The sequence below is a fragment of the Anas acuta genome, chromosome 4 (assembly GCF_963932015.1).
Source record: "Anas acuta chromosome 4, bAnaAcu1.1, whole genome shotgun sequence".
Lineage (NCBI taxonomy): Eukaryota > Metazoa > Chordata > Aves > Anseriformes > Anatidae > Anas > Anas acuta.
Window position 1 is genome coordinate 67,091,727 of NC_088982.1, and position 19,103 is coordinate 67,110,829.

The 19,103-nt window shown below is 41.4% G+C and overlaps 1 protein-coding gene across 18 annotated transcripts in view; it reads left to right on the top strand.

Annotated features, from left to right (window-relative positions):
* The window catches only part of LOC137856401 (melanopsin-like), a 76,761-nt gene that overhangs the window by 31,128 nt on the left and 26,530 nt on the right, over nucleotides 1-19,103 (top strand). For 7 of the 18 annotated variants that reach the window (XR_011096427.1, XM_068681757.1, XM_068681743.1 and 4 more), the window contains 5 exons: nucleotides 3,821-3,910; nucleotides 10,550-10,671; nucleotides 14,128-14,246; nucleotides 15,031-15,225; nucleotides 17,392-17,549. The gene's annotated coding sequence lies outside the window, so the exon portion shown is untranslated. The other 11 variants (XM_068681742.1, XM_068681749.1, XM_068681746.1 and 8 more) reach the window with 9 other exon arrangements.

A 19,103-nucleotide genomic window follows, 5' to 3' on the forward strand; every position in this document is an offset into this window, starting at 1 on the left:
ACTCCTAACACTTTATTGTGTACTATTTGACCTGTTTAGAGCTCTAATCTTTTTTTTTTTTTAGCAACATTTATGCATAAATTCATGATTTAAAATAAAAATCTAATTAAATTATTTAGAAGATATGTGAACCCTGTTTCAGATATACCTGAAGTGGTCTTTGAAGTAGGCCTACCTAATAAACTGCATCTCCAGAAAAAACTCTCCTATTAGTCCACTGTTTTAACACCTTATTCTGTCTGCTTCTCTTATTCCTTTGTAGTTTTGAGCTTGGGGAAGAGTATCTACCCCTGAAACCACACAGAGCTGATAGCTACTTTTATTTGAGCTGGCGGGGCTCATTGATAGGGCTTTAAACTAGGTGAGAAGGGGGATGGGGCTGAAGCAAGGACTGTTGGGGCTGTGCCAGGGGGAACAATAGCAAGGCCGGAGGATAAGGTAAAGGCCCAGCTGAAGTGCATCTACACCAATGCACGCAGCATGGGTAACAAACAGGAGGAGCTGGAAGCCATCGTGCAGCGGGCAGGCTACGACTTGGTTGCCATCACGGAAACGTGGTGGGACCAGTCTCATGACTGGAGTGCTGCGATGCCTGGCTATAGGCTCTTCAGAAGGGACAGGCAGCACAGAAGGGGTGGCGGTGTGGCTCTCTATATTAGAGAGTCTTTCGATGTTGTAGAACTCGAGGCTAGGAATGACAAGATCGAGTCCCTTTGGGTTAGGATCGGCAGGGACAACAAGGCTAGTGTCCTGGTCGGGGTCTGCTATAGACCGCCGAACCAGGATGAGGAGACGGATGAGGAGTTCTACAGGCAGCTGACAGAAGTTGCGAAATCGTCGGTGCTTGTACTCGTGGGGGACTTCAACTTCCCTGACATATCCTGGAAGCACAACACAGCCCAGAGGAAGCAGTCTAGGAGGTTTCTGGAGAAAGTGGAAGATAGCTTCCTGACGCAGCTGATTAGTGAACCTACCAGGGGTGGTGCCCTGCTAGACCTTCTCTTCACAAACAGAGAAGGACTGGTGGAGGATGTGATTGTCGGGAACAGTCTTGGGCAGAGTGACCACGAAATGGTGGAGTTCACTGTTCTTGGCGGGGCCAGGAAGGGAACCAGTAAAACCACTGTATTGGACTTTCGGAGGGCTGACTTTGGGCTGCTCAGGACACTAGTTGGTGGAGTCCCATGGGAGGCGGTTCTGAAGGGCAGAGGGGTCCAGAAAGGCTGGGCGCTCTTTAAGAGGCAAATCCTAATGGCGCAGGAGCGGTCTATTCCCATGCGCCCAAAGATGAGCCAGCGGGGAAGAAGACCAGCCTGGCTCAACAGAGAATTGTGGCTTGAGATTAGGAGAAAAAAGAGGGTTTATAATCTTTGGAAAATTGGGCAGGCCACTAAGGAGGACTATAAGGATGTAGCGAGGCTGTGCAGGGACAAGATTAGGAAGGCCAAAGCTCGTCTGGAGCTCAATCTGGCTACTGCCGTTAAAGATAACAAAAAACGCTTTTATAAATACATCAACACAAAAAGGAGGACTAGGGAGAATCTCCATCCTTTACTGGATGCAGGGGGAAACTTAGTTACAAGAGATGAGGAAAAGGCGGAGGTGCTCAATGCCTTCTTTGCCTCAGTCTTTAGCGGCAAAACCGGTTGCTCTCTGGATACCCAGTACCCAGAACTGGTGGAAGGGGACGGGGAGCAGGATGTGGCCCTCACCATCCACGAAGAACTGGTTGGTGACCTGCTACGGCACTTGGATGTCCACAAATCGATGGGGCCGGATGGGATCCACCCAAGGGTACTGAGAGAACTGGCAGATGAGCTGGCCAAGCCCCTATCCATCATTTATCAGCAGTCCTGGCTATCGGGGGAGGTCCCAGCTGACTGGCGGCTAGCAAATGTGACGCCCATCTACAAGAAGGGCCGGAGGGCAGACCCGGGGAACTACAGGCCGGTCAGTTTGACCTCAGTACCAGGGAAGCTCATGGAGCAGATCCTCTTGGGAGTCATCATGCGGCACTTGAAGGGCAAGCAGGCGATCAGGCCCAGCCAGCATGGGTTTATGGAAGGCAGGTCCTGCTTGACGAACCTGATCTCCTTCTACGACAAAGTGACGCGCTGGGTGGATGAGGGAAAGGCTGTGGATGTGGTCTACCTTGACTTCAGCAAGGCTTTTGACACCGTCTCCCACAGCATTCTCCTCAAGAAACTGGCTGCTCTTGGCTTGGACTGGCGCACGCTTCGTTGGGTTAGAAACTGGCTGGGTAGCCGGGCCCAAAGAGTTGTGGTGAATGGAGCCAAGTCCAGTTGGAGGCCAGTCACTAGTGGCGTCCCCCAGGGCTCGGTGCTGGGGCCGGTCCTCTTTAACATCTTCATCAATGATCTGGATGACGGCATTGAGTGCACCCTCAGTAAGTTTGCAGATGACACCAAGTTAGGTGCGTGTGTCGATCTGCTCGAGGGTAGGAAGGCTCTGCAGGAGGATCTGGATAGGCTGCACCGATGGGCTGAGGTCAACTGTATGAAGTTCAACAAGGCCAAGTGCCGGGTCCTGCACCTGGGGCGCAATAACCCCAAGCAGAACTACAGGCTGGGAGAGGAATGGTTGGAGAGCTGCCAGGCAGAGAAGGACCTGGGAGTGATGGTGGACAGTCGGCTGAATATGAGCCAGCAGTGTGCTCTGGTGGCCAAGAAGGCCAACGGCATCCTGGCTTGTATCAGAAACACTGTGACCAGCAAGGCTAGGGAGGTGATCGTCCCCCTGTACTCGGCTCTGGTGAGGCCGCACCTCGAGTACTGTGTTCAGTTTGGGGCCCCTCGCTACAAGAAGGACATCGAGGTGCTTGAGCGGGTCCAGAGAAGGGCGACGAAGCTGGTGAGGGGCCTGGAGAACAAGTCCTACGAGGAGCGGCTGAAGGAGCTGGGCTTGTTCAGCCTAGAGAAGAGGAGGCTCAGGGGTGACCTTATTGCTCTGTATAAGTACATTAAAGGAGGCTGTAGCGAGGTGGGGGTTGGCCTGTTCTCCCATGTGCCTGGTGACAGGACGAGGGGGAATGGGCTAAAGTTACGCCAGGGGAGTTTTAGGTTAGATGTTAGGAAGAATTTCTTTACTGAAAGGGTTGTTAGGCACTGGAACGGGCTGCCCAGGGAGGTGGTGGAGTCACCATCCCTGGAGGTCTTCAAAAGACGTTTAGATGTAGAGCTTAGGGATATGGTTTAGTGGGGACTGTTAGTGTTAGGTCAGAGGTTGGACTCGATGATCTTGAGGTCTCTTCCAACCTAGAAATTCTGTGATTCTGTGATTTTTTTTTTATTTTCTTCACCGTGCTTGGGAAAAAGTTTAAGTAATTTCAAAACTTTCAAGAGAACTTATTTCTAGAGGAAACTAAGCTTTTTCTCATTCTCATGCAATAGAACTTTTGTGTTTTGGTTTCCGTGAGAAAAGCAGTCATGGAAGCTCTTGATGTAGCTGCTCTTGCTTAAGCTTGTTGGAAAGGGAAGGAGGACACCAGGTGGTCAGAAAAGCTCAGACACCTGAAGTCCCATACTAGCTTCCTTTACAGTATTCAGCAAGTCTTTCCATTTTTACGTCCTGTTCTTCCCTCTCTATGAGGCTAACAACTTCCTTCCACCTTTTATGATTTCTGTAAGCTTGCTCCAGCAGACCTGAAATGCAGCCATGTGCAACTCAGCTAAATCAACAATAATTTTGGTGCTTGCACAGTTCATGACTTTCCCTGCTTTTTAGTGACCTTGAGAAAGAGCAGTCCAAAAAGCTGGTAACATATAGACCCAAGTCAGAAAAAATGCTGCTTTTTCTTCAGGGTTTGGATTGTATGAGGAGCACCATTATGTTCACAAACTGTTGTGCAGAGCAGACTTCGTGCTAAATACTGAAGTAGTTGTCAGCACAGGTAGGCACCTTGTTTAATGTCTGAAGGCAGGTTTCATCTTAAATCATTTCCTAGTAGGATTTTTATTTTATTTTTTATTGACGTGCTGTATTATACCTGTTTTGCTGATGAAGGTAAGTGAGCCCTGATGCCTTCTGTATGAGACGGGATAGGGATTACAGGAACTCATGTGGTATTACAAGAAAGGCTCAGAAGTGGAAACCAGTCCATGACAGAGATTATAGACCAGAGATGGTGCAGTGAATGGAAGAACAGGACTTTGAATATACCTTCCTTTTGTTTCTTCTGGAAAAAAAAAAAAAACAAGTAGTAAATGTACGTATCAATGACATTACTTTTAATGTTAGTGTAGCTGAAATGTATATTTATGTGCTAGTAAATTTATCAAAAAGAAGAACTGCCTCATCTAATCAGTATATATTCTATATCAAGAGTCCTGCAGATACAGTTTGAGATTTATTGCACTTACGCATGTGTCTATGCATGTAAATACAGAGGTTTGTAGATATGGCATTAATCTTAACTGAAAATCTCAAAATGCAAAGGGGCAAAATGGCTTTTCTCACTGCTGGCAGGGAGTCTACAGTAAGAGCAAGAAAGGAGACAGGAGTTTAATGGTTGTGGGGTTTACATGAAATCATGGACGTTGAGATCATGTGCCAGTAACATTGCCACTAATGTGTCTTGGCAGAGGAGGCACCAAAGAGAGTGGAGGAAGTGAAGGAGATAGATCTAAAAAAAGCCTTGGTCCTTGAAGAGACCTGTCTGTAGCTCTGTGTGTCTGCTGCCGTAGACAGATGACCTGACTTGTAGGTCAGTCTTGTCCCAGTGTGCGTTAAATCTGTCTGCCTGGGAGAGGCGGTTGTGTCTAGGCCTCTATCTAGAGTATAGTGGTAGCGGTGTTTGTTCTGACATAAACTTAAGGTTTCCTAAACTTAAAAAAATTCAATATCACAGAATAGTTTGTATCAATGAGATAGCTTGTAACATGGGATAGCTGCAGCAATAAAATAAGACAGGCTGTTGTTCTGGATATGGGAATGAAAATGTTTTATGTTTTCCTTCCTGCTTCCAGGTGAGACATGTCAAAATTTCCTTCTTCCTACTCCTGGTCTTCTGAAATCTGCAGACAGCAGACCTACTTTTTAAGGAGTGTGGGAGCAAAATGTCTTGGTGCTTGCATTATGTATCTTTGATGGACATTGCTGCAGCTCTACCAACCAGCACTGAAGGAAAGGTCAGGAACCTATCTACTTCTTGACCATCTCCACCTTCATTTCTGTTCTAGACCTCAAATCAGGCATCTTACATGGAGTGGACTGACCAGGGTCATCCATTGTCATAGAGAAGGTGTTAGTGATGGCTTATTTTGAGAGTAGCGATGAAATCCAAGTTTATTCTCACTTCAGGATAAAATAATTCTGATGCCTCTAATTCAATTACTGCACACTGCTTCTGCTTTCTGTGGTAATATTTAAGTATTTTTTGTATTTGTCCCTGAATCTTGATACTCAAGATTGAAGACTCTAATGTTCTAATTGAGCTTATTTAAATGCTATTTTATTCAAAGTCCTCCTTTATTGTAGGACTTTTTGTGAAGACCAACTCAACAACTCAAAACACAGAATAATTAGGCCTTAAAATAGCTGAAGAAATTGTTATGTATTAGTCTTTGACTCACAGTGCATCTTGGTAGTTTCTGAAATTTACTGCTTATATCATACCCTTAATTTTAGTAGGAACTGGATTGTAGTTCCCACTGGAAAGTTTGAGAGTTCACTGGTGGGAATAGGTGGCAAAGAAGGACCTGCGGAGCTAGAACTGCTGTCTGAACAGTGAGATTTGGTTTGCCAGGGCATAGCTCAGGAAGGTCACTTCAAACACACTTTCATTTCCGTACTCTTCAATGTGCTGTATTTAGAAAGTGGCAGACCATTACTCGTGAGCACACTGCACAGCACGCGCAGGGCCGATGTTTCACAGTGTCTCTAGGGGTGGTGGTACTTGTGTTAGGTGGTGTATTGGATTCCCTGGAGCACACACTTAACAGAGCAGAGCATTTTCTGCTAAGTGTTCTGGGCTGGGATGTCCGAGCGCTTGCACAACAGCACAGCTGTTGCCAAATACTGTATTCCTTCTGGATATTAACAGTTGTACCTCTCTCTTTTCAAGGACATGATGGTCATGGTTACATTACGTCCAAGTATATTCTTGCCTTTCTTAGAGATTTCTATATAGAAACCAAAGACCTATAAGGACATCCTTGTTCTGCATGTCTCTTTTTGAAACTATGTTTGAATTAGGGAAACAATATGAAATTTGTTTTTCTTTATTTTAACCTCATTATCAAGAGCCCTTGTCAACATTGACAAAGGACTCTGATGCATTAACCTCCCAGGATGAAATTCTCTGGGACTGCTTTTTACGCAAAAGGGTTTTGTTTTAAAGCACTTAAAGTGTGAAAATGTTTCTGTTGTTTCCATTTATAGAAACAAGTCACCTTTGACCAGAAATGGAAAACTTCAGTATAGAAGATAACAGTGGAACAAAAAAAAATGTCTGTGTGCTGTCACCGCCTTGACTTTGACAGAAAAATCTGTGACTTTTAGGGTTTTTCCATAAGTTGTTAGAGAAAACATTTTGACTGAATTGGGCCAGAGGAAAACTTGTGAGTTAATCAGAAAACAGAATGTCTGTCCTTTGGAAAACTCTGGTATCATAAAAAGTTTCTCAATGAAAATGAGAAAAATTATTTGTTTTCCTTTGCAATTAAAACGTTTCAGGTGTCGTGCGAAATAAGTTGGACTTTTTAAAGTTCTCAGAATCTCGGTAGGATGACTTGGGGTGCTTGCACTGTTGTTTATAGCAATCCCAAAATGAATTCCCTAATCAACCTGTAGCTATTTTAAACCACTAGAAGATTCATCCTTAGCAAATAAGGGCTGCTGAATTAATCCATTTTGCTCATTGGCATATGACTGTTTTCCCACTTCATATTTAATTATTCTTTATCCTGGAGCACAAAACACATTTTGAAACATGCCTTTCTGCTATCCAGATATCAACACATGACTGCAAATTAGCTGTTGGTTTTTGACAGCGTTGCCTTTCCCTGGCCCCAACAACAAAACTGGAAATTACTTTAGATGGTTTCTTTTCCTTTTAAAGTTAGAATACACCGATTCAGTGGCCATGCAGTTCCCCTTCATTGCACTTTCTTCTTCTGCCAGTTTTTTTTTTTTTAATAGTCAAGCTCTGCTCACATTGTTTGCACTCCTCAATGATCACAACATCAGTGGCCAAGAGTCCATCCATAATTCCCTAAAAGGCATTAGCTGCCCTGTATTGCTAGTGATCATGGGTTTCAGAGGTCAGGCATTGTGTTGTCAGTCCCACGTGCCCTAGGAAGCAGCACTTGTGAATCGTTTCTTTGATGTGAGATGCCTTTGAACCTCACTGTGTAGCCTATGTTTTGGCTGCAGTGAAAGAAAGATGACCTTGGTGCAGGCTCAGCTCAAAGATGACTGTTGAAGAGACAGCACCTCTTGATTGACCACTGGGCCTGTCTTATGCCTGGATGTTTACAGTCAACCTCTGCTCCCTCCCTGTCTGGTGGATATAACACTCAAACCTTGCAGTGTGAGGGGATACGAGCTGTGAAGGCACCTCGTATCAAGGCGGGTGCCCTGCGGAGCTGGCTCGTGAGAATGCTCGCCCCAGGCATGGCAGGTCTGCAAGATTTGTGATAAAGCCTTCATCACTAACGGTAACCGGAGAAATTCTAACATGCTCTTCCCAACAGCTGCTCAATCCAAGTTTCAGCACCCATTCCAGCTGTTGACAATTATACTCTCCCTGTAGCCTTAGTTAGATGTGGTGTGTGTCACAACAGATCTAACCTGTTAAACAGATGCTGCTTTTTGCTCCAGCAGGGATTCTGTAATTGACAGAAAAAATGATTTTGACATATGGTAGGTAATGTTTCTCAATTTGTTAAATTCACCATTTGGGATTAAAGGTGTCATAGAAATTTAAAGTGCTATTGTTCATTCTAAATGACTGTCCCAATTTCCTTAAAAAAAAAAAAATATATATATATATATATATACACACTTTTTTTCCTGCATTTTGCACTCTGGTTAGTTTCTTCATGTTCCATTTTGGAACTACTATTAATTAGTCTGTTACCCTAGGATATCAACATCATCAATCACACAGGACATTCTTCTGACCTCTGTTAGGCATTTAACAATTTCTGACCTTACTTTCTTCTTTAGTTACTTGAGCTTTCAGTCTTCTATTCATAATTTCAACGTAATTTCAGTTCTTTTCACAGAAACTCTTGCTGAGTTTAAGCATGCAAATGCACTTCACAATACTTAGTGAGTCCAAATTTTCTGGTTGTACTTGCTTGCTTTACTATGTTTCCCCATGACCTGGGATTAATTACAAACTGATGAAATATCAGGATTTGTTCTTCAAGACTTTCTGTGAGTGCATGAAAGAGAGATACTGAGACAGCAGCTCAGTGAACCGCTGGCTTGAGGCTTAGTTGTACCTAAATGCTGTCATTCATGGAGCCAACTCAAACCATCAGTCAAAACCCTGTCAGTCTAAACAAAGCTGAAGCTTGAAAATTTTTGCTTTAGTTGGCATTTAAGTCTCTCTTTGTATCCAATTCCTAACTTCAAGTAGAATATTTTGCACAAAAAAGGGTTCATTTCGAGTCCAGCTCTGCAAGGTATTGTGTGTAGTGGCCTGATCTCAGAAGTTACAGCTCCAATAGAAATGAACAACAGCATGAGCAGAGTGAGCTGTTCCCCAGAAAGGTCAATTTAACACCTCTCATTTCACAGGACGTCATTTCCATATTTGTGTAAGAATAAAGGAAACCCACCTGTGGATGTTAAAGGGTTGATAATTTCTTTATGGCTTTTGTCACTTTAAAGGATACTTAAAACACATTAATGGTAAAATATATCATCAGTTAACAAATCGTGAATCTAAGTAGATTCTGAAACTGCAGAGACATTATATAGTACTTCTGGAACTACATACATTTTTTTCTGAAAGCCAACTTCTATGGAAAAAAGTTGCAAGATACTCAATCTTTGTACCTCGTGACATGTCTAGAACATTAACGTAATATTTTTAAGGGAAAAAAGGTAACCTAATGGATCACATCATTAAGGTAATAGATACAGTGAGCAAGGAAAAAAAAATACTGTGTAGCTGTTAGGATGTCTAAAGTATGTGTTGTTTGGTGGATTTACATGGAGCATAAAAAACAATGTAAAGAGCTGTATTTTTCTTTCAAACCTGTCTATGATCAGTAGATCACCGAGATCATGTCAACAGGTGGACCTGAAAAATAAAGCATCACGGTGACAAGAAACAACTGCCTGTGCAAGACAGCAGCTAATACTTGTTTTTATTGGCATCTTCAGAGGGAGGAGTAAAACCTGTCAAGTCAAATAATTGAATGGAAAGAGGGTGCTTCAACAAGTAATGGAAAAATGATCAACATGCAGTACCAATGTAGAGAAATTTACATATGACAAAGATACCTTAATTTTGGCTTTTATAATACAACACAAAACTGTATATTATATGTGCTTTTACTGTTTGTTTGTTTTTAACTGAAGTGCATGGTATTTTGTTTCTGTTCTGGCATAATACTAATTTTATTGTAACATATACCTCATATCTTTGGGATATTGAATGCCAAAGTGAACTTTATTTTAAAATCTAGGCATCCAATTTAGGCAAAGTTGAATAAGAAAGGCAAATCAGGAAAAAAGTATATGAAAATATAATTAAAGGGTGTATTACAAAACAGATTTACAAGAAGGAGAGAACTTAATGGTACAAATCAACTCTGGCATTTTTTTTTTGAGTGATTAAGTATGCAATTGTGTGTTAGGCTCTAATGGTTCTAAGTGTTGGGTGCTAATATATAGGTATGCCAGTTTATATTGAAATAGACTAAACAGAGTATAGACCAGCAAAGAAACTGAAGGATATATTATATATACAGTATATATAATATACTGTATATTCGTGAGTGTGTAAGCACGCATTATATGCTTATGCTCACAGTTGTTTTCTCCGAGTGCTGGAATCCTTCTGTCTAAGTTTCTGATAACTGCTTAGAGTCCCTGAATCTTTTAGAGACTGTATTGTTTTCTTGTTGCATATGGAAGTTCTTCACTCAGTACACTGTTTACTTTCTACCTCCTGTTAGGAAACTGGGCTGTTGAGCACCAGGATTACCAGAAGCATCTGAGATGAGAAATTTAAGCTTTGTATAAAGCCATGCTAGCTGAAACAATCCTCATATTTATGGAAATACTTATCATTATCGGTAGTAAAATCCTGAATTGAAATTCAAAAAAGCTATATAAAGCTGGAAGGCTATATAAAGCTGGCTGCATCCTCATATCTATTTAGAGGAAGTTCCATTTGTTTCTTTTGAGTCCTTTTTCTCCAGACAAAGATCACAGTCTCAGAAATCCCCTTCATTCACTTGTTTTAAAAGGTGACCATTCAAACCATATATATTGAAAATAATTGATACATTGTTTGAAAAAAATATATAGTGATTGAAACCTATTTGTGATGCCTTTCTGTCCAAAACAGCATGTAAAAAAAAGGGGCTCTTGAAGAGAATGTCTGCCACCTCATCCTTTGACTTTTCATCACTTTGTAGAGCCCCTGAAGATCTCAGCTTTATGAATGTAACACCAGTGAGGTACTGTGAGGTAAGAAATTCCTAGAGCACACTCAGTGCTGTCCCCTTTATTTTTTGTGGTTACTCAAGCATCCCCAGGTCAGGCAACGTGTTGGTACTTGAATGCTGAGCCGTATGCCTGAAGATGAAATTTCAGTGACTGCAGGGCAGCAGCTACGCTTGACACCCAGTCTGTGTTGCTCAACAGCCCAGAAAAAAAGCCAGCTGTGGGCTTAGCGTGTGGCTGCCCATGCGTGCAGTGTCACAGAGCTACCCTTGCCCTGCTGCGTGGCTCTGTGGGTTGCAGGGATGGAGCTTGGAGTAGGCGAGGAGGGAACGTGAGCTGATTTTGGGGATGAAAGGGGGAGCGGGGGGGCCAGCTGCTGCTTCTAGCCACCTAAAGCAGGGGGGAGGTCACAGGGAAGGCAGAGCCAGGCTCCTGGCAGCGAAAGCATAAAGAGGCTACGGGCATCAGCAGCTGTGAGGGAAATCTCTGACGCCGCCCTCCGCTGCTGGCTGCCCACCCAGGACCGTGGGGAGCAGGTATGGGGAGGGAGGATGCTGAGCCCCGGGGGTGAGCATTGGGCTGGGCTGAGACAGAAGCTGCTGGCTGGAATGTCCTGGAGATGCAAAAAAATAAAAAGAGGAAAAAAAAAAAAAAAAGAAAGAAAGAAAAAAAATGTTTGCTTTTTTTTTCTCCTTTTTTTTTTTTTTTTTTTAAGTCACTTTTTTTTTGCACTCGTAAGGGTTGCATAGGGGCCAGTCAGGCTGAATAATGGGACGGGTGGTTTGCTGGGGGTCAGTGCTCCAGTTCGATATGCTGGCGGAGCTGTCAGGCAGGGAGCAGAGGAGGGCTGGTCGCCCAGTGGCTTTTTAAATGCCGGGGTTGTGGATGCTCCGCAGGATGAGCTGCAAGCTTGGCGGTCCTGCGCGGAGCAGCCACGCGGAGGAGGGAAGGGAGATGCTTTCATCTGAACCCAAAATGTATGTGCCGGGAGGAAGGCTTCAGAAAGTGGGAGCTGGGCAGGGAGAAGGGAAGGGAGCCTCTCTTCTGCTTTGTTTTCTAAGGAGTTCTTTGAGTGAATTGTTTGTCCTTTAAAAGAAGAAAAATATCTCATTGAAGTTGTTTTGATTTAATGAATTCTGATTGTGTTTTTGTGCAGCTGAGCCAGATCTCCCCAGAGGAAAATTAATTTCTTTGTACTGTTCTGTCTAGATTTTTAGCATGGATTTGGAGTTTTGGTTGATGGAAAAAACACTGTCTGAGCAGGGGAGGATGTAGCAGGTGACTGGGATGTGTTGCATCATCAAGATCTAGTTGATTAAACCTTATTGTGACCTGGTCATTAATGCTCAGAAAACTATAATGAAAAGAGAAATATTGAATGAAATACTAAAGCAGATTTCAGAGTTGTTATCCTTTTGTGAAACTGATTAATGTAAAGTGACCTAAACGGCCTGCCGTAGGAAGGTTTGTCAGTTGTGTTTAGTGAGGATTATTTGAAAACATTCATAAAGAAAAGAGGATTTGCTTGTGCATTGAAAATTAGTTATGATGCAGAAAACTGTGATGCATCAGCAACCCACATATGAGGAATTTATGTGCCACTGTCCTTATGCCCCTCTGCCTTGTATATCCCTGACCTTATAGCTTTACAATAAAACGTGTTGACATTAGAGATGAAAGATTTCCTACTAAATCTTTGTTAATTTGCCTGTGCTTAACTTCATGCCCTGGCATTCAAAGAAGTCTACCAAGAATATTTGCTTCATTTTCTATCAACAGTTGTCACACAGACAAGTTTTAGAAGTCAGAAAGGAAGAGTTTGGCAATGAGGTGGGAGAAACTCCAGCTTTGGAAGCTGTGGATGTCATCTCATTGCAACAGGTCATTGTCCTGGGATAAATCAGAAATAAAGAAGTTGGGGACAGCTTCTGTAGAGCCTCTGAAGTGTAGGTGACATCTAGACAGATAAATAAGGGGCAAGCAAACAGGAGTATGAGCATGTAACTTAAAATTCCATATCAAATCATTTAAATGCACTGAATACATTCTGGTGCTGCTGAAGCTATTCTTTTCTATTTGATTTTTTCTTTTTTTAATAACATCTTTACTATGGTGGCTGAGAGGGTTGTGTTTGCAGTTAAACTATCTCTAAAGTTTGCTAAGAAGCCCAAGTTTGTTTCCTGTCATTATATACTCTGCATCTTGAACTAGTTCATGTTCTTTGTTATTTTCTCTTGCCATTATCTTAGCCATGCAAAAACATGCGTATGAACAAATATTCCTCAGTAGGGGCATGAAGTGGTTTGATGTTGTTTGCCTGCCTTGCTTTTAGGAATTTCAGAGGTTGCAAATTATCCCCCACAAGGTATCCCAGTGTGCTGGGGTGCCAGCCCACAGGGAAAGGGTGCCAGCCCACAGGGAAAGATGGTTTGCCTGACCAGTTCTGGGCCAAGCAGAATATCAAGCAGAATTCATTGCAAATGCCAGACTGGGCTAAGTATACAAATATGTCTTTGCATAATATTGCAGGCGATCTAATGAGGCTGACAACATTCCTGAACCACAAGAGCATAACAAAGCAACACTACTAATGAGGTGATTCAGCCTTTGGTATCAATGTAACCAAGAGTTTCTCAAAGTTACACAAACATAACAAGAAAACATGGAGTTGCAATACAGGCCAAGCTCTTTAATCCCTGAAAAAGAGAAAACTTAGTACTGTGTTAGAGTGAAGAAGTCACTTGCAGTGCAGCTGAGGGATGACTGGCAGGCTGACTTGCACAAAATGGTTGTGCTCTATCAAAGCATTAAAAAATTTTTGCAAAATGTTGGTGTACCCTAATAGAAAGCTCCATAAACATGTAGATAGACCTTTCTGATGTTTACTATGCAAATGTAAGAGAAGCTGTGAGAAGCAAATGAATTTAGTGGACGATGAAGACCAGAAGACATGAGTGCTGGGTGAGGATATATGCCTGATTCATGTGAAAAGTTGCAGACTGCCATTAGCACAGCTGTGCTGCCAGAGAAATTTCTGGTCAGATGAAATAAAGACCATGCTAATTGGATGGTGATGCACACAACTTAAACAGCTGAAGCTGATAGAGCAATGGGGGAAGAACTACCAGTGAGCACACTTTCTTTGTGCCCTAATAAGCTAGCAATGCCTGAAAAAGAATTTAATCTCATGCAAGAGAGAAATTTATTTGTTTTTGAATTATAAAGAGGGCAAAGAATTTCTACTAAGTCTTCTGCATTCAATGACCCTTGTGATTGGCAAATTGCACTTACCTGATAAGTTCTGCTATGCTTTCTTTACTGAATCTTCTGCTAATATTCAAATAATGGAGCTGGCTAAACCTTCACCGTTTTAAAGGAATTATTACTAGAGAAGAAAGTGAATATGGTTTAGGAACATAGAATGTTGGCTTTACCATCCTTTCGCTGGCATAAAAGGACCCTTGATTTATTGCATTCCAGTAAGATCATTGCACAGAAGACTGAGAATTAGCAGATGAAGGTTAGAGGTGAAGGCAAGAGCACCAGAGAGCCCCTGCATTAATGCTGTTGCTTGGGAAAACTCTAGTAACGCTGAGCGGGTAAGTACCAGCCAGTTAGTCCTAAAGTAGCTGATGAGGAAAGGCAGCTTGTCCCAAATGCTAGAGGACTGCCAGTTGTGTATTTGTAGTCCTTCCTCAACAGAGAGAGCATGAGGCTGCAGTGTGATGGTGTCCTGGGTAATGCTTTGAGACCTTTAGGTAGTCCATTTGAAATGGAATAACTTCATATTCAATGATAAAGGCTGGGAAATTGCTTTTCAGTGCTGTTATTAGCTCAGTGTTTGTTGTGATCAGATGGTTATCACAACATTTAATCACAGCAAAACTAACAGAAATAAAATACTTTTCTGAAATAAACATAAATAAATTGTTTTTCTGCAGTTGGGTGGGCTGAGAAGGGTGCAGCATGGGCTTGAATGTGACAAGAGAGATGAGCAATACATTGTTAGACTTCTTAGTTTGTTTTGGGAAATTGTCTTGTGCATTTTACTTCGCCAGCTTGATTATATGCTTATTAAAAAGGAAAGGTTCAGAAGCAACAGTTTCTGTCTGAGATAAGAGGCATGTCCCACACCACCCCAAATAAAAAAAAAAAAAGTGGGGGCTTCCATGGCTTTCCAACTTGATGTAGTAAAAATGGTTAGTTGAACCTAACTGGCTTATGATCTTCTTCTTTTGTAAGATGACACTTTCCTTTAAAATCAGAGAAGGAAGCTGGCTTTGTGCTGAGCTTCTCTCTTCTGGTAGCTGTAAGATGATCTGGTAGATGTAAGATGATGCATCCCAACATAGATGTGCTAATTATTTCGTTGTTTTTTTTTAGGGCCTTGAAGCAGTCCGTGGAAGTCATTCAGAGGAAAAGATAGTTCTTGATGTAATTAAAATGAGAGATCACATTAAAACAACCACATTGTTGTCCCAATGTTTCTCCAGATCAAGCTAAAGGAGCTTACTTTCATGTGAGATGTTGTTTCCTCCAAGATGAGCACTGTCAGGAGATAATTAAGGATATTTTGAGGTACAGAAGTCACTTTTAATGTACGTACCTATTCGTGTCAAACATGCCAAAGCACACTTCATTATTTAAGTATTTTTTATAAAATACTGTAGATAATAAAGGACCAGGAGTCCTTTGGTGTTGCTATAATTGCTCTTTAATTATGTTCATATTGCAGTTTCTTATCAGTTTGTCACTGCTGTTTAAATCTTCCTCTGAAATACATCTTCAGTACTGTAACAGCTTGCTAATCTTATACAGATTTGTCAATCAAACTTGGTCTTTCTAAGTAAGTTTGTTCCCTTAGCAATGCTAAAGAGGCAGGTTCTACTAAGGGAGGATCTAGACATTATATTACTTACAGATTTACCTGCCGGGTGACTAGAAGAGCAATGATTGTGGTTGAGGGTTTGTTTTACTATGTTTTTGGGAGCTAGGGGAGGTTGTGCTACTGTCAGATTGTAGAATCTGTATTCATTTGGCAGTGAATGTCTCTCTTTGTGGAGATAGAAGTTCTGATTGCATGGGTTGCTTTGAATATATCTCACCTATTTATTTACTTCTCTTCCCAGTCATCTTTGTTATCTGTGGTGGTTTACTATTGTAGACATAGTATTTAGAGTATCTAGTGGAAATTTTTTAGACTAGGAAATGAATTATAAAATATTACAAAACCAGATTTTCAGTGATACTGAGGTATCTGACAGCGCAAATAAACACCATGTATTTTCAACAGCACAAGAGAAGAGTAGCCACCAGTGCAATCAATAGGTGTGAAGTGCCTAAAAACCTGTCTTTTCATGCAGGACATAGAGCCATAGTAGGAGAAACCACTACAAATGAAGCAGAGCACTGCAGTCTTCTTATCCAGGAGTATGGTCCCTGTACAGATTTCATAACTATTAAAGCTAGTCTACAGCACCTAGGGAAAAAAACTTTATAGGCTTGTTTGTTTGTTTGTTTGTTTTTTGTTGTTGTTGTCTGTCCTCAGCTCCTTGTGAAAATATACGAAGGTAGATAGAAAGGCTTTCAGTTTACTGAGGTGGAATACCTGTCCTTAAGTAATAGCAATTATATTCAATTTTTCTTACGCCTTAATGCCATATTTTTTAGTTGTATGTTTTGCAACCTCACAGTTGCATTCGTGGCATGCTGGAATATTTTAGGTTGGAAGTGTCATAGTCAAGTCCTACCTCTAGCTACAAGGAGGGATAGCTTTAATGTTTTGAAATTGTCTTGTGGATGAAGATTGTGCAGCCTCTATTTCAGTGCTTCACCAATCTCACTGAAAATTCTGCCAGCTGCAACCTGTCAAGCAAATGGAAGCAAGCAGATATTGGATGGGAATAATTCTCAGCTTATAATGATTAGGTATTCCTTTGATCCAAACAGGAAACAAATGCTGCAGAGTTCATAAGAATATCACAAGTGTGCTTGAATTTAGCAGATCGGTGTGCACATGCTGTATCTCCAGTATTCTTTCCCTGAGCATCTGCTGCCAGATGCTGTCAGTTGTAAGATACGGGAGCTGTTAGACCCATTTTAGCAGTTTTCATATACCCAAACTTTGATGAAGAAGTGATGCAAATGGCATCAGAATGCTGGGGGTTTATTTTAAACTGCCCAGCCATCCTACTTGCCATGACCAAAAAAATTTGTTGGAAATTTCCCTAGTTGGTGAAGAATGTCTCTGGTTTCAGACCTTCAATTAACAATATTTCCTGCATCAGAACAATCAGGAAATGTAGAGAGCAGATTCTTTGGTAAAATTGCAGCTCTTTACACTCAGCTGGTAAAAAGTGCAAGTAAAGAATAACTGAAATGTAGCTAGAAGAGATGTTCTGACTGCTATCATTAAGCTTCCTTCATCATTCACCATGCACACTACATCATGAGTTATGGAATAAAAAATACAGAGCATATCTGCTAATCCAGCAGCAGAGCAAACAGGCATATTGATGTAAAATATTGGTAATATGTATTTTTAAAAGTAGCATCAGAAAGAATATATGGACTTTTACTGAGTCATCAACTTCTTGCCTTAATACTTTTATTAGGAGCCATTTTCATTTTGAAATTACTCTTTGAAAAGCTGATATCAGTTCTTGATTTACTTATTTATTTGATTTATTTATTTCAGGAACTTAAAAATAAGCGTGTTTCCATGTCATCTCCTTTAAATTGCAGGATCCACTTCACAGAGCAGCTCTCACACAGATGCCCTGGCAGCAGCTGAGCAGGCCTCCCCGAGAAGCTGATCAGTGCAATGAAAAGACTACTGGTATCTAGAGGAAATATATAAAACCAGAGGTGGCTGGTGAAGGATTCACTGTGGGTTTTCAACAGTAAGGAAGAGTGTTTTTTTTTGTTTTTTTGTTTTTTTTGTTTTTTTTTTTTTGTTTTTTGTTCTGTGGGTTTTGTTTTGTTTAATTGTTTGTTTTTAATAAAATGCAGAAGTATGCATTCAAGCTCTTCGAAACCTCAGAGCAGGATGTTATATCCACTGTCAGAGATTATAATTTCAAAATGCAGTGCTAACTTGTGTAGATTGACAAAGACAGTTCTTTGCATGCTCATGTTAAAATGAGTAGCATGTGAGCATCCCCCAGCATTTATATGCTACTGCTGTTGTGTATAAATGATTTCTCCCTGAAGACTGCAAACATTCTTATATTAGAGAACAACTCTGATATCTTACTTTAGCAACACTGGCTTTTTTTCAGCACACTTTAACTCTCAAAAAAAAAATCCTGAATTTTCCACCTACTGCCTTGCTCTTACCCTATGCTAGCAGTCATTCATTCCCTCATGGACCAAACAAGCATGCATTGAACTGTGATAGTTCAGATAATTTTGATGCAGTACTAACATTGATTAGATTTGTTCAGTCTGCTGTCTCCCTGGGCTCTTGTTATTTGGGGTGTTTTTGAGCATAGCAACAAGAACATTTTGAAGGTGTCCAAGAGGACAATATGGTGAGAGTCCCAAGGTTCACATTAAGCAGCTGGCTGTGCCAGCGTGCAAGTCTGTAGGAGGTGGGAAGGGGAAGATGGACTTCACCCAGCTCAACTGAGTGTTCACAGCCTCTGGCGATAGGCTTTTACTTCCTTGATCTTCAGAAATGCTTAAGTCATGGTTGAGCTTGATTCTTTCAGGTTTTGCACTCTCAGGTTAGATTTGTATGTGTTTAAATAGAATGTAGATTTCTGTGGGGGAAAATTTTCTGAAGAACTGGTTAATAATAACTTTCTTGGTTATAAACCCACAGTTGTACTGGAACAGAATTATTCTCAGAAAATGTGCCTTTGGTATCTTTGAGCCTTCTAGGCTGTGGAGAAAAAAAAAAAAATGTTGCCTTGAGGGTTGGCTATTGGTACTTGGTTTAAAGCAGTGAAAAAAAATGTGCTTGTTACTTGCCAGTGCAAACTTACAACCTCAGTTGGGATGAACACTGGCCTAGCTATGGACCAGATGTCTGATTTCTAGTGCTCAACTGCCTCTGCTAGCTGTCCTGTTGTACAAGGCACTGGCAGTTCCTATCCTTGTTTGTCACTTTTGGATGAGATGCATCACATTCACAGTTCAGCTTGTTAAACCAATGGTTGCCTTGATCAAATGTGCGCTATCAACGTGTTTGAGTGGTCCTGATGTTGACATGTAAACCAATTGGAACAAATTGTGGAAGTGTTGCCCAGCGACTGATAGGAAAGTAACTTTTCCACTTGTGGATGTGTGCGATTTGATTCGACTCTGCATGTCAAATTAATACCTAATTAATCTGTGGTGTTGTAGTTGCAGTACAGTTAAACAGAACAAGAAAAGTTGTGGGTTATTTTTTAAATTGTTTGTTAGTAATTAAAGCTATTTATATGTTAGTGTTATTAATGTTATAATTATGA